The sequence below is a fragment of the Fringilla coelebs genome (assembly GCF_963513975.1).
Source record: "Fringilla coelebs genome assembly, chromosome: 19".
Taxonomy (NCBI): domain Eukaryota; kingdom Metazoa; phylum Chordata; class Aves; order Passeriformes; family Fringillidae; genus Fringilla; species Fringilla coelebs.
In genome coordinates, this window is record NC_140045.1 from 5,307,780 (window position 1) to 5,322,773 (window position 14,994).

Here is a 14,994-nt window from a genome sequence, read left to right on the forward strand (position 1 = left end):
GGTTTCCAGGGGTTTATTCCATTTAGATGCAACTGAATTTGCAATATTGTTGCTGAATGCTTATCAGTGTAACACTTAAGCATAAAGGATCAAGGATTTTTGGATGGAGACCACTTCAAATTCAGTTTCTCAATATACCAGTGTTTATGCTCCTCTTGAGGGCAAGTGAATTAAACTGAGTGTGCTGCTACTGTACATGTAGGCACCATAAAACAGGCAAGGCAAAAATTGTTCTGTTGTAAACCCAAGCAACAAGGATGTAAATAGTCTCAATTGTTCCTGAATGTGTTAAATCCAAGTTCATGTGACTAAGAAGGTTTTTACCACTCTGTAAACACCTTGTACCACAGCCCAGTCCCAGCAGAAGGGATGTGTTTTGAGTCGTCATGTCTGAGTCTTGAGGTGATTGATTTGCTCATTATGAGCACTCTGACGTGTGTTGTACATATATGTCATCCTATTGCAGTATCAGCAACTGAGGAAGCTGTAGGTGCACTGGCACTGATGGAAGAACTGAGCCAGGGCAGTCCACGACATAAAACTGTTCAGGTTTGAGCGCTGCGGTGTAACAAGTGCTGTGCCCTCGTTTCCTGGATCCATGTCTCACCCAGCAGTGAAGCATGCAAACACAGACCTGCACAGGGCTCCCAGAATTTATCCTGGCTATATTGCACAAAACCAGGCTAGCCCTAGCCTCTTCTCTAATATTTATCCAACCTCTTTTTAAAAACTCCAGAGTAAGGAACACAACAGGCTCTCTGCATTATTTGTGCGAGTCCTCATGTATCCACAGAAATGGAGCTCCCTCTGAGCATCTCAGCTAAATCTCCCACTGTTATTAACTGAATAGTGATTCTGATGGCATTTTGGATCAAAGGAATGTGCTTCTTGCCCTGGTGTGAAGAACACTCAGATGACATTCGTCACTTTGCTTCACAGTGACTGCCAACTTTTTATGATATGTAGGGCAGTAAATGAAAATAAGACTCCTGTGGAATCACAAGGAGTCCCATAAAGCTTCTGTCCATGAATCAAAGAAGCCACTTACCACAGCTAAGTGCAGCTTTTCTGTAGAGACAAATATTTGTTGTCCTAGAGGACAAAAATAAAGGCACATTAAAAATAGATGAGCTTCCATCAGATTAAATTCAGAGGTGGAAGAAACAATTCAGGTAAATTAATAAATTACCTAAGATTCTCAAATGAGCTTTGAGATTTTGATGTAGCATAATATAGCTTTTCTGGATGCAATCAGATGAACATCTGGAGATTTATCTAGATCATTTGAAAAGCCTTTGCAATTTCAATAGATTATTCAGCTGAAGAATGGACAAGTTGTCATTTTTCTGGTAAACACAGATATCTGGTAAACACTTCCAAAGACTTTCAGAGTTCTATTCTGTTTTCACAGAACAACAAGACCATTAAAAAAACAAAAACAAAACCCCAAAAAAACCACCAAAACACCACACCACCCCCCTCCCCCCCAAAAAAAACCAAAACAAAATAAAAAAAGACAAAAAAAGCACCCCCCAAAAAAAGCAAATGCTGGCTAGGATAAGATATTGAAAAGCTAAATAAATGCAGTTAAACATGGCAAATGCATTTAAAAATAAAACTCATTTCCAGCAATACTCCACTGAATTTCATTACTGAGGAGGATATTGCATAGGTATCTCCTTTCTTAGCTGTGTACTTCCCCTTGAGCTGTTTATGCCCTTAAAATATAATTAGACAAAGACTGTAAATGCAGTACTGCAATTGAGAATCAGAGTAATTCAATGAGGGTTTAGAAAGGTTTGAAACTGGTAAACTGTTCACTACTTTCATTTTAGATGCTATTTAAATCTCACAATTCAAGCAAGTGATGTTTTAGTATAAGGGAAAATCTCAATAGGCCTGAAAAGATCTGCTCTCCTGGGTCTAAATCAAAGACAAAATCAAATCACAAAGCAAGGTCTTTTTCCAGTCTGAGGATAAGCCAGATCCCCAAACCAGGAATAACCAACCATCACAAATTTTCCAGTCCCTTGTGAACAGAAGCTGTGCTCTGACACAGAGATAGGAAACAAAGAGAAAAGGGAGATCTCTGATTTTGGAGCATCATTATCCACTTGACACTAGTGTACATGACCATTGTCCTAAAGGAAAAATTACTTGGTTTCTTTTTAGTACAGTTTTTCTGGGGTTTTTTTTTTGGTTTTTTTGAAATTTGTGTACAGCAGGAATGGAAAAGGCAACAGACTTCAGAAATCCTAATTTCCCTAAATAAAACCCATCCTGCCAGCTCCCATGAATGTCTGTTAGCTTGAAAGTGGCAGTCCCAGCAAGATACAATTTATGATCATGTGGACTTCTTTGCAGTCATTTCTATTGTCCCTCTCAGCTATTCAAAAATGTCTCCTGCGGTTTCTGAATGACCACAGATAATCTGTGTTAGAAGACAGAAAAGCCCAGCTATGACAGGAAGGCCAAAGCAGTTTCATATATTTATATACAACAAAATAATCTCAAATTTTACGACTTCACTGTGGGTGATTCAGCACTCCAGCCCTTGGGGCTCTACACCTGAAACAGTCTTTCTCTTTCTCAACTGCAAGGTAAAGACATTAAAATAAAAAACAACATACTTACATATACATACATAAATGTATATATGTGTGTACGTATGCGTGTGTGTGTATTTGTATGTATGTATGTATGTATATGGAGATATATATATGTAAAAATATAAATCAGAAAGGAAGGAAAAGTGTAGCACTAAACAAAATAAAGTTTTGCAGATGATGTTCCTGCCTGGCAAGAACTGCAAAGAAAAGGAAATACACGGTTTCATCTGCCTGCAACAGTTGTGATTTAGGGAAATTATCTTCTGGTACATAACTCCAGCTCTTCGATTAAATCCTATCTTAAGCATATGTTACCATTAACGCCCTAATTTCCCAGACTCTAAGCACGCACATAAACACAGTAAATCACAGGATTATTTATATTTGAGTACCAGCACAGCATGTGAAGTTAAGCCTTTTTAAGATCAAGGTCTACAAAGATGAAAACAGACTCAGGGGAATGTGTGGTTTCATTCAGACTTTCTGCATTGGATCAAATCACTCCAAGGATGATTTCTTTTACACAATGACTCTCCCATGCTGGGGCAAGCCCTTCAAAAATAAGTTGATATCTGTTTATTTAAATCCAGCAGTTCATATATCATGTGGGACAAAAATCATTATCTGTGGTATTACAGTTATAAAACAATCTTTTACATACCCAATCTTACCAAAAAAAAAAAGAGAAAAGACACAGAGAAGACATCTTTCCTAAAGGAAACGAGATCTCAGTAGGAATTTCACCCAGATACCCTTCATTAACTGTAAATTTGACTTATGGACACAGAGGTGTCTTGAGCAAGGCCATATTTATTTCCATACAGGAGCAAGACACGCAGTGGTGCCATTTAGAGGTGCCTGCAGGTTCTAGAAAATACAAATGAGGGATAATATCCACCTACAAGAGACACTCCAGCACTGCTCTAATTATTTAGGGAGTGCTCTCAGAATTCTTGAAATTACCATATTGTACAAACTATTAAATAACATTTTAATCACCAACCACTGAACATTTCTTAATAAACCCAAATATTTGAACTAGTCTAATTTCTTGTCCCTACTCTCCAGGAGAAAATACCATGGCCTACTACAATCTAAAAAAAATTATAGACTAGAATTTCACATGGGCAAGTGCTCTGAAATGTTAAGTCATACTTAAAACACATTTCCTACAATTACAAGAAAAGCAGTAAAGTTCATCGTGTTAGAAATCAATTTGCTAAAGAAGGCAATTCTGTCAAGAATTATAACAGCATAAGAAGATATCAAAAGGAATAATTTATTTCTTTTTCTACTGAGAAGGATTTCAGTTTAAGCTTTGCTTTGAGATGTGTTTTCCAGTGCTACAGTGCCTGTGCAGCAGATAGAACCAGGGCATCTTATAAACACATATAATCCCTCATTTTGCAGCACATTGATAGTTAGTGATGTGCAACCATTGTGGAAAAGCTCAGCAGCTGCTCAGCATCAGAAATTTGAATTAGACATTAAAGGCAACCTAATCTGCTTTATGATTAACCGAACTTTAAACATGTGAACATCTCGGGCCTGCCTGAACTTGTGTTATTCCTGAATGGGAGAGAGTTATCCAGAGTCAGAAAAATCCTTTTTGCAAATGCTCGCCTGACAGAAGTTAGAGCTAAAGTTTCTATGAAATAATAATAATAATAATAATAATAATAATAATAATAATAATAATAATATAAATGTATGCAACAAATTCTTTGGGACTTCATGGTGGATGAGCACATCCACCATAACAAGGTGCATCAGAATGTAATCCTTGTCTAATACTGGTTTTACTGATAATTACAGCAATTAAATCTCTTCAGCACAATAAAATATACTTATGCCAGCTTGTTGGACAGTTCTAAGATGTTACCAAAGCTACTCTAAAAGAGCAAGTGACAGATATTGATTGCTGAATTTACATTCTGCACAAAATGCTAAAACCTTCCTGAGGAGAGGGAAATCTTTGGAGACATGATACTGCAGGAACTGAGCAGTTTCTGGTACTGTCACAGTATACAGCAGAGGAGAGGGATGAAGGAACCTTTGGACGAGGTTTTGATAAAAATTTTCAAAATCATTGACACATCAAATTATCAAAACAAGCCCATTTTCCAATATTTTCCAGTACTTTCTCATTATTTGAGAGACATCTTTTTTAAAACAGTGGAAGTTGACATCAAAATATTTTTAAATGAACAGTGGGTTGCTGCACCCATCTCCCCAGAGATTATGGAAGTTGGGCAGATATAATTGATATATCATATACTTTCCATTCAGATATAGAAGCAAGACATACAGAGGCTGCAAGGCTCCTAATTGCCCACTGATAGAATAGATGATCTTTTTATTGCACATTTTTATTCTTGGCAGTATTTCCTCTCCTTCAGGAGATAGTCTATATGACTCCACATAAATCCCCATTAAAATTAAGGACTGAATTTTCACCCATGCCCATGTGTATTGTTTTCCATCTAAACTGTACTTGCACTGCAGAGAAATAGGACTCATCCTGTGTCTGAAGAGCATGAGTGGGTCTCAGGAGACTTGGGATTTAGTGTTGTGTAAGACTGTACAGAACATTGTAGGAAAAATCATTTAAAATTTCTATTCCTACACAAATGGTATAAATATCATTTGTGTATGGCCCTGATCCTTCAGATGGAAGTAAGGAAGACAAACAAATTACTTTCCCATCATGTTCAATTCCCTCCTGCTGTGCTTCTTTCTATCTCAGATATCTGAAGCTTGCAGAGGGTTTTCAGATTTTAGCTCTGGGGACTGGCGTGTGTGGAGTTAATTTTAAAGCTTAAAAAAGTAAAATCACCTCCAGGCAAGCCCCTTATGAACAGTAAGCAATGCCATTCATTTCTAATCCCTGCTTCTCTACACCCACAGGAAATAACCATGAGAAATATGGGGACTATGAATCATTTATGGTGTTTCCCTTGCATGAAAAATTGCTTTCCTTACCTATATGATCAGGGTGTCCATTCCAGTTTTTCAATGTCATTCAGACAGCAGCAGCAGGTCAAAAGAGAGGCAATTTTCTATCCTTACCCTCACAGAGGCAGATGCTGGGGTGCTTTTACCTTAAGTTCAGCTGTTGCCCTGCTGTTATTTGCCTCCCTGCCCACTTCTGAGGCAGACATTTCCAGCCCATCAGCCTGAGGAAGCATCACCTCAGGACAGACAGATCCTGATACAGTGCTAAAGAATGAGGCAGCTGCTTGGGCAATAATGAAAGGAAGATTGTGCAGAAAGTTATAAAGTCATTTTTATATGATTCTGGAAACATCATGTTTACATTAATTTCATTTCCATTCAGTTCAGTTGAGTGAGAGTCTGCATCTGTTAACTGATAATTGGTTTTCCAATTACAGTGTTCACAACAATAATCACTTTAACAAAGTCATCCTCCACAGAAACTGCTCTGAGGGAAATGGGAAGCTGTAGTGGGGGCAGAGACAGGACCTGGGACATTCCTGCTCCCCTCCACACCTTCACACACAGCCCACCCTTCCCTGTAGGAGCTCTGTAAGCTCCCTGTTCCCCTCAAAAGTAAAAGAGGAGTGTTGGGAAGGTGAGAAAAACTTGCTGTCCCACCAAGTCTTCCTGGGATTGCTTTCTCTTATAACACAAAACTCAACCAACCTTTTTTTTCCCTGAAACATTGTGTGGGTATAGAAAGGTAAAATGCCCAACTGGAGGAAGCTACAACCTCTCACTGAAGATTTTGCTCTTGTAAAATCTGCAGTGAAGTTTGAGTAGTGTGTCCCTCTTAAACCTTGTGCTGCAGAATCATCCTGGAGAATGAGAAAAATTATGCAAGAGTCTTCTCAATCCTGGGAGCAATGTCCCATGCTTAGACCCACCCATCTAATGTTAATAGAGAAATCTGGGCATATCCAGAAATACTGACACATCCCAGCACTAGAATTCTTTAATGCCACTGCTTCCTTTAGTCACCAGCTCCATAATCCACTAAACTGTGGAGCTGAGAGTTTCCAGGCTCATATTGTCTGGTCTCAAAACTCTTGCACAGTTTTGATATACAGATAATAATCTTAGGTTAACTTACATCCATGGCTCTTAGTATGTATCTTTTCTTTTTTGGGTTTTTTTTTTTTTCCTGTCTTTATATTTTATCAACTAACTCCCATCCAAGGTAGAACCATCAGGGTATTCTGTGCAGTACCACAGTAACTGAAACATGCCAATGGTGTCTCACCCTTTCTATTTTCCCTTGAAGCAGACAGACTGGATAGATCATAGATATTATTTTTGTTGCAGACAATCATTGAAACACACAGAACCGAGTCCTCACAGAACTTAAATCTGATGCTGAAGTACCCAGTTAACTGTGGGCACTTTGCATCCACTGCAGTTGAGCTTTGCAGGCGGTGGGAACTGTTCTGCTCCCTCTCCCTTTGGTACCTCCACCAGATTGAATGGAAAGACACAAGGAGCTCTGAATCCAGAATTTATTCAAAGCTGTCAGATCTTGTGCACTGACTCAAGTCTGTCTGCTATTTCCAGGCATTATTCATCCCAGGTTTGTGGTATTTTTGGGTTCTTTGACTGAAATCCCTAGTTTTTAGCCACAGAAACTTCCTTGAGCCAAGAAAAATCATATTTGCATCTCCATTTGGTTTCAGACTTAGGGTCATTGTTTTTTCATAAGGAGAGAAACAAACCTTGCTGTTTGGTGTGGCAGTAAAAGTCACCCTCAGAGGGGCAGTACATTAGTACTGAAATAACCAAGATAATCAGTTTACTACAGTGCTTATTTTTAATATTTTCTACCACAGCCAAGATTGCCAAAAGGCTTCAAGTTTTTGCTGGTGAGCTACTGGTAACATTCTGGCCTCAGCATCATGCAGGAACTGCACTTCCCTAGAACTGCTAAGCCTGACTAATATTTCAGAGCCACTCAGAGCAACTGCTAAAGAAGAATATAAAAAGGAAAAATATAGGCAGCATCGATAAAACTATGCTTGCAAAGGGGAATATGTTTACTTAGAAACCAAGATTTTCAAAGGCCATCAGAGGAATCACATTCTATCACCTAATTACAGTAGGAATGTGTGCTCCACGATGGCCACTCAAGAAGACCAGCCACAATTTTGCTGTTACCCTCCATTGCTGCCTAAACATGATGTCACCCATCAGCACTTTAAAACAACCTTCTCCAGTGTGTGGTGACTCACATACCTTTGCTAGCATTGGTGGACTGATTAGTCTCCTCCAGAGCTTTCATTTTCTGACTCATTTAATGAAATGTGGGCTTTATTCTAATATCTACACCAATCCTGTACTTAACGCCCAGCTACCTGAATTTTTTATATTTATAAATAGCAATTTGCACACACAATTCATGTTGTATTTGCAGCTCTCAAAGCACTTTGCAAGGTACATTTTCCCCACTTGCTTCAAAAGAGAAAGAATGAGCAATCCCATTTACTCATTTGCTAAAATGCCCAATTTTTAGCCCATCATAATGGTGTGATGTGCTCTCTTTCATCAGCTACCATTGTTATCCTAACAATGCTAAAGATGGCAATAAACCCAGCAGTAGCAGCAACCATTTCACATGTCAAAGCAGCAGGGAAAAGGACTCCAACCTGGACTCCAAAAAAGCTGCAAAATAACAGGTTTCTCATGCAGAGAAGCTCTAGAGCCCCTTCAAACCCAAGCAATAAAGCATGCCAGGAGATTACCAGCTCTGAAGTTTACCTAGTGCTTACACTGTCGTGTTTTATAGCAGAATGCATTCATATCATGCTCAGATAAGCATAGCAATAGGTGGAAAGATGTAATAGCATCTCTGGATCCTAAATAATACATAGGAGATTCATATGGGGGAGCTGGTTTCTACTGCTGTGGATCTGTTACATATCAGAAAAGCTAAAAATAATCCCTTCCATCAGCCTTAAAGGAAAAATAAACCAGACTAAAATACAGCACATTTACATTCAATATCCAGGCATCAATAAACTTTGGAGTCTTTCAGAAGATGTGAAATGACTTTAATTTCAGCATCATTTGACTAAATCTTACCCTCAGTTTTGCTTAATTATAGATACCCTGGAAGAGACATGAGATCATAAATCTGAGGGTGTTGGGAAGCTGGGCTAGTCAAAAATGCAGCTAATAGAGAAGAGGTGCCTCCTGTGAGTTTCAGCACGGTTACACTGAAGAAACAACAGTTAAAAAGCACAACTCCATTAATTACCTGCAATCCTTACTAGGTTGTCTTTTCCAATATATTTATTGCACCACACTCTGAGCATTTTTAAGTGCTTCATTATTAATTTCTCAAAAACCCAGCTCACAGTGTCTCCCTGTTTCTCTTGTCAACTATTTCCTTGTGGCTTCAGAAATAAGATATAGAAATAACAGAAAAAAGGGATCTTGTCCTTAGAGAGAGGCATATCCTGGAGGAACCCAGAGAATTCTTCAACACCTCACTGGAAAATTGTGGGGAACACAGTGAAAACCAGATAGCCCTCCTGCCATCACAGAGTAGTATCAATATTTTCTATAACTGAATCAGATTAAAATTAAAACACTTTAAATTAAATGGCAATGGATTTCAAATAAAGATGAAGTTTACAAGTTTTATTGAAGCATATCTCCATTCATGCCAACACAGGTGAGAACTCCACATACTCAATAGTCCAACAACAAATAGCAGAGACAGAACACAGACCATCAAATTAAGACCCATCAGATCCTAAAGCTTTCCTGACAATTCAGTCTATTAGTCTTGCGCTTTGTATATTTTTAAAAGACAGTATGACAGGGAGAAAGTCACGCAAAATATTCTCCTCAGATGGTTTAGAGAAATTGTAAATAGAACTGCAGAATGAGGCTTTTACGTCTGGGCTACTCTGATAAATCAGGCTACTGCCAGTCCAGGTAATGTAAATCATATGGTGCAGTTTTGATGTGACAACTGCATTGATCCTTGCTGAGAGCTATTTTGCATCATTTGAAATACACACCGAGCCAGGCTTATGGGAAAAGTCTCTTAACCTTAGAAAAACTTCTCCATTGACTTGAGCCAAGTTCTGTTGCAAAATGCAAATCCTGAAACTTTCTTCCAGATTGTTTTTTAATTAACACCTTGCTCAGAGCTAATTCACAGCCATTAAAACAAGCCAGTGAGACACTTTGATCTTTCTCCTTCCACACCAGACATTTTGGATGATGAGGAAAGCTTCCTCTGGTGTTCTTGTTTAAATACTTGTGGGACATGTTAACCAGTAGCCAGGTTGTATCTTCCCGTGTCTCTCTGGGGTTGACAGAACATCTCACTTTCCAAGTACAGGTATGATTTGTCCCATGTAACACTTGCTCTGTGACGTGCCTGTGCTGTTCAAGTGAGTTGTGTTCTGCACCATTTGGGCATCCCTATGAACAGGATTTGGAGTGCTTATTCACACATTTATTACTACATTCCAGGCCTTTTCCAGTGCTGCCATTAGTTGCTCACACCAATACAAAGCCACCATGGTGATCTGGCTGAAAGCACACAGGTTTACAGAACCTCTCTTGTTGCAGGAAGGTAGAAAAATTATAAATGAAAGGCTTCATAAAACCAGACCTGCTCTATCAGTGGCTAGCCTTGTCAAACTAACATTTTGCAAGTTCCCAGGTGAAAGCAATCCTGGTGTGAACTGTTTGTTCATAACAATCTAGTCCTGGGTAAAAAACAACTAACACCTGCATAAAAATTAGATCTATCCCACAAGAACCAGTGAAGAAAATATGTAAACAATTCAAAAGTAGAGAGATTTGACTGACAAGTAAAATACTTTTAATTAACCAATAAAGTAATAGGCAAGAAAGCTACTAACCAATTGGAGTCACACACGAGGTCTCTAAAGCTGTATAAAAATGAGTTATGCAAAGCAAGAATGGGCTTTCTCCAGCATGAAGAAAATGGAGTCTCCTGTGATTTATTCCGATACTCTCTTCCCAAAATGGATACAGGAACCAGAGCATGAGAATCGGTTCTGCAGAAACCTCTCTTAGAATAGAGCCCTGAAAGCCTGGGAATTGCTTTGTAGGGCCTGGCATGAAATGTGGCATAAAAGCAAAGACTCTGGGTTCCCATTAGTACTAAACATATTGTGATCAACAGAAGAAAAGAGGTCGTGGGGTGAGCATGAACCTCCTGCAGAGCTTCTGGCATCTGGCAACTCATGGAATTCACCTGGGGGTGGATCCTGCTCAAGTTTCTCAAAGGCCACAAGTGCTGGTTGTGCCTTTAGGAGTTGTACTAGATTATTCTTCTTGTATTTAAGATGGTTATCTTGGCATCTGTATCTCTCCTAAGGGGAGAGATTCTGCTACTGCAGAAATTCCTTGACTTATTGCACAAAACATATCTGGAGTTCAGATCTCTCGGGCACGGCAAGAGCCATAAGGGCGGCAGTAGTACACGTTAATTTCACATTTATATATATGTATGTATGTATGTATGTATGTATATACACATATATATGTGTGTGTGTATATGTATATATATATATATATATATACACACATACGCACACAAGTATGTGATATCCAGATATAATTTGTTGCATTATGGGTCTACAGAGAAAAGACCAAAAATGACAATTCCACCTCACATGTCCAATCTGTTGTGTTCCCACTTTTTTTACAAACTTTTCAAAGGAGCTGCATTTGTCTTTCTCCTTTGCACTTACCTAAAAAACTCTTTCTGTACTGCTGGATGCAAGGCAGAGAATGTGATGAGCTTTAATCAAACAGTCTCTTTTGTTCGTGCAAATTCTTTCCTAAGGAAAATGTATCCTACACAAACTCTTACATATACTGACTCCAACCAATATCTGCAATGTAACTGCACCAACTCAGACCTTTACAGTCTGTTCAAAACAGCACTTTTATCTAGCAGTTTGTTTTCATGCTTTTATTCTTTGGAGTGCCATCCACTTGACATTTTGTATGAATAATAACAATAAAAAAATCTTTCAAATAAACCCAAACAGTAAGAATTTTTTTCTTTGTTGTTGTTTTGTTGTTCTTAAAGAAAAGGTAAGTTGGAAGTACAGTTAAGTAGCCTAAAATCTTGGTTCTGTTTCTTGAGACACCAGGTATCAGAACGATTGACATTTTCTACTGATTACACACAGGGTAATCCAGAGAGAGAAAATCAGGAGTAAAGAGATGGAAAAACTGAAGGGAGTGTTTCACTACCGCTGTTGTTGCCTGAGTGTTAATCAATACAGCAATAAATAAGCTGCCAAATTAGGCATATCGTGGTTGTGGATTTTGGTCATAATTCTCTAGAGCATGTTTATGCAGAGAAAGAAGTTGATTTCTATTGAATTTAAATTCAAATTTAAGCCTTAAAAACAAAATAGAGATTCAGTTAACACTGAAGGAATCCTTTCTTTTCACTTCAAGAACAGAATAAAATGTCGTTCTGCTGCAGCATTCAGGAATCTAACCTTCTTTAGGAGCTTATGGACAACATTTCTTTTCAGTGTTTCATTTTTTCTCTGAATGAGTTTGAACAAGTTCTATGTAGAAATAGCAGAGAAGCAAAAACTAGGATTTATATACTTCAAAAAGAACTAAACTAGACCTCTAAATATAGAGAATATTATATGTTCAGAGCCTTAAGATGTCAGCTATGAATGTCTTCCACCCTTTCCAGGAATACAAGACTTGTTAGATAATACCCTGGCTGACCTGAAGTCCTGCTTGGAGTAGGAGGTTTGATAGAGATCTCCAGAGGTCCCTTAAAACCACCACTTCTCTGATTCTGGGCTTCAAAGTAGAACAAAACAAATTTTCCTTTCATTATTCTGTTTTCTTATTCTGTTTCATTAATGTAGTTTTAAGAAAACAAACAAGAAAGACAGAAAAATGTGAATGTTTTTCAAGAACAAGTATTTGTGAAAGCAATCAATTGACAAATAAAGGACAGTCTGAAGTCATCCTAGTAGAAAATTAACAATAATTAAAAAATAAATAATGTGAAACATGTTTAAAAAAAAAAAAAAAGCAAAAAAAGCCCAAAATTGGAAAAGCATTTATGTTGCAATAACAGATAAGCTAAACATTACATAATGGAAGGAAAAGGATAGTCTGTACCACATGAGCAGCCCAGACTCTTCTGAAATACAGCTCTGCATTGGAGCAGAAAACTAACTAGGATAATCCAAAAGCCAATTAATTACTCGGAATTAAAAGTAAAGAAAAATTCTTTAGGAATTAGAGGAATCTGCTTCTTCTGTTGTTTTATCCTGCCCTCATTCATAAATACATATCTGCTATTTTTTGAGATTGTTAAAAAGGGGAGGCCTATTGACCATTCTATAAAATGATCCAAGAATTCTTCCATGATTATCCAGCTTTAATTACTTAAAACCTAAAATTACTGCAGAGAGCAGACCTTTCCAAATGTTTCTATCTCCATTCTGAAACACGATCTCTAGATGGGTGTGTGGTTTCCAAGCTGTGTCTCCCTCACTCTGTCTTTGCAGGAACAGAGCTTTGTAAGAGAAGTCACAGACAAGACATTTCACTACATATTTGCAGGAACAGAGCTTTGTAAGAGAAGTCACAGACATTACACTACATATTTTAGTGTATTAGTTTTCCCAAAGGAACCCCAGAGAGACCAGCCTGCTTTATTAAACTTTGGAGGAGTTACAGAGCAAGATCGCAATTAATTCCAAAATACGTTTTCTGAATTGCTATTTTCCCTAAGGGAGGGAATCTTACATGACAAAGCAAACTGAATTCACCTTTTCAGTGCAAAGTGGCTACCTCCCAGTTTTAAAACAGCTCCTGAAGGTGTGCTTTATTTCTCATTGTTCATTGTGTTTATGAGCTTTTCAATAACAGCCTCCCCCATGCAAGCCCAAACTCAGCTTTCCGTGGATGGTCCCTCACAGGGACCATCTTCACCACCAGCCACAGGGAGAGCAGGGCAGCTCAGCACATCTCAGACTGCTGCAGGGCCTGCTGGCTGTTCAATTGTTTAACAGTGTGCACAGTCACCCCTCATGTTGAACCCCATGATTGCTCCTTGAGAGTGCCCTCCCATTTAACTGTTCCTCAAGCTGTCTCCTCCCTCTATTCCAGACCCTTCTCTGCCTGCCAAGGCAGCCCTACCCCTTCTGCCTTGCCGTTTGTTCTAGAATGTTCTTTGCCAGTTATCCCCTGGACCAATCCTCTTTCAGACCCTCTCTCCTCCCCTAACCCTGATTAGTTGTTATCCTGGAACCATGCCCTAAAAGTTACCCTATTGTTTGTGCTGTTGTATCCACCCCCGCTATTTTTTAATAGTTTTAAAAGCCATGCACAAGAGTACTAGGAGCTCTTGCTGTCTGTGAGCCCTTTGCTTGTGGGCCCTTCTGGGTTCCCTCCACCTTTCCTCAACGATAAACAAGTTGGAACCTCACCACAGAAAATCCTCCCCTGCCTTCTTTGTTCAGTCCTTCCTGCCTTGCCATAGAGCACCTTTGCAGAGCAGTGAACGCTGTGGTTCTGGCTTTGGCAACACCCTAGCCAGGTTGGTTTCCCACGCTTGCTACTGCTCTGGAACTCCATCAGGCTAGCCAGGATTCCTGCAGACAGTGGTATTAGACTCCCAATATGGGACTACCAACATCTTTTTTGATATTTAGCAGAACCACTGCCTTTCCCACCACAGTTTGTGGCTGAAGACCACTCTAGGCTGCTGCCAGGACACAGACATGCTACAAGTCAGTTGCCTCCTATGGAAACCCTGCTCAGTGAGACACAACAGGTCATTTCTCCAACCAGAGACAAACCAATAATAGCTAAAGTGTGAAACCTCAAATTGTTTTCCTCTCTGAAAAAGAGTGATGTTTGCCCTCAGTGATAATTGGTTGAGAAGTAGCCCACAAAGAGAAAGTGTAGACTGAACGTACCGTTACTTTTTACTAACTTGACAAGCCGAATTTTAGAAAGATTTGATTTTGTAAGGCACTGAACCAAGTAAGGCACTGAACCAGGCCATTCCTTCAAAGCCATTTGTAAGGCACTGAACAAAGCCGTTCCTTCAAAGGTCTTGACTGATTCCTTAAAACAGTGAGATATTCAAATGTATCAGTTATCTCTAGAGCCAAAATCTCCCTTTGAAGACTATCCCGATTCATCCATGACAGTTTGGTCTCTACCCATTTTGATGCATCAAAAGTCTTTTGATTAAGACTTCTTAAGATTATAATCTGTGTTGTCATGAAATAAATGAACTGGATTGTCAAAATAACTTGAAGATACTTGGATGCCCAAATCTCTTTGGAACACATTCCAAGTCTTAAGACTTCAGTCTTAAGTTTTTTTACGTGATAAAGTGCTGAAA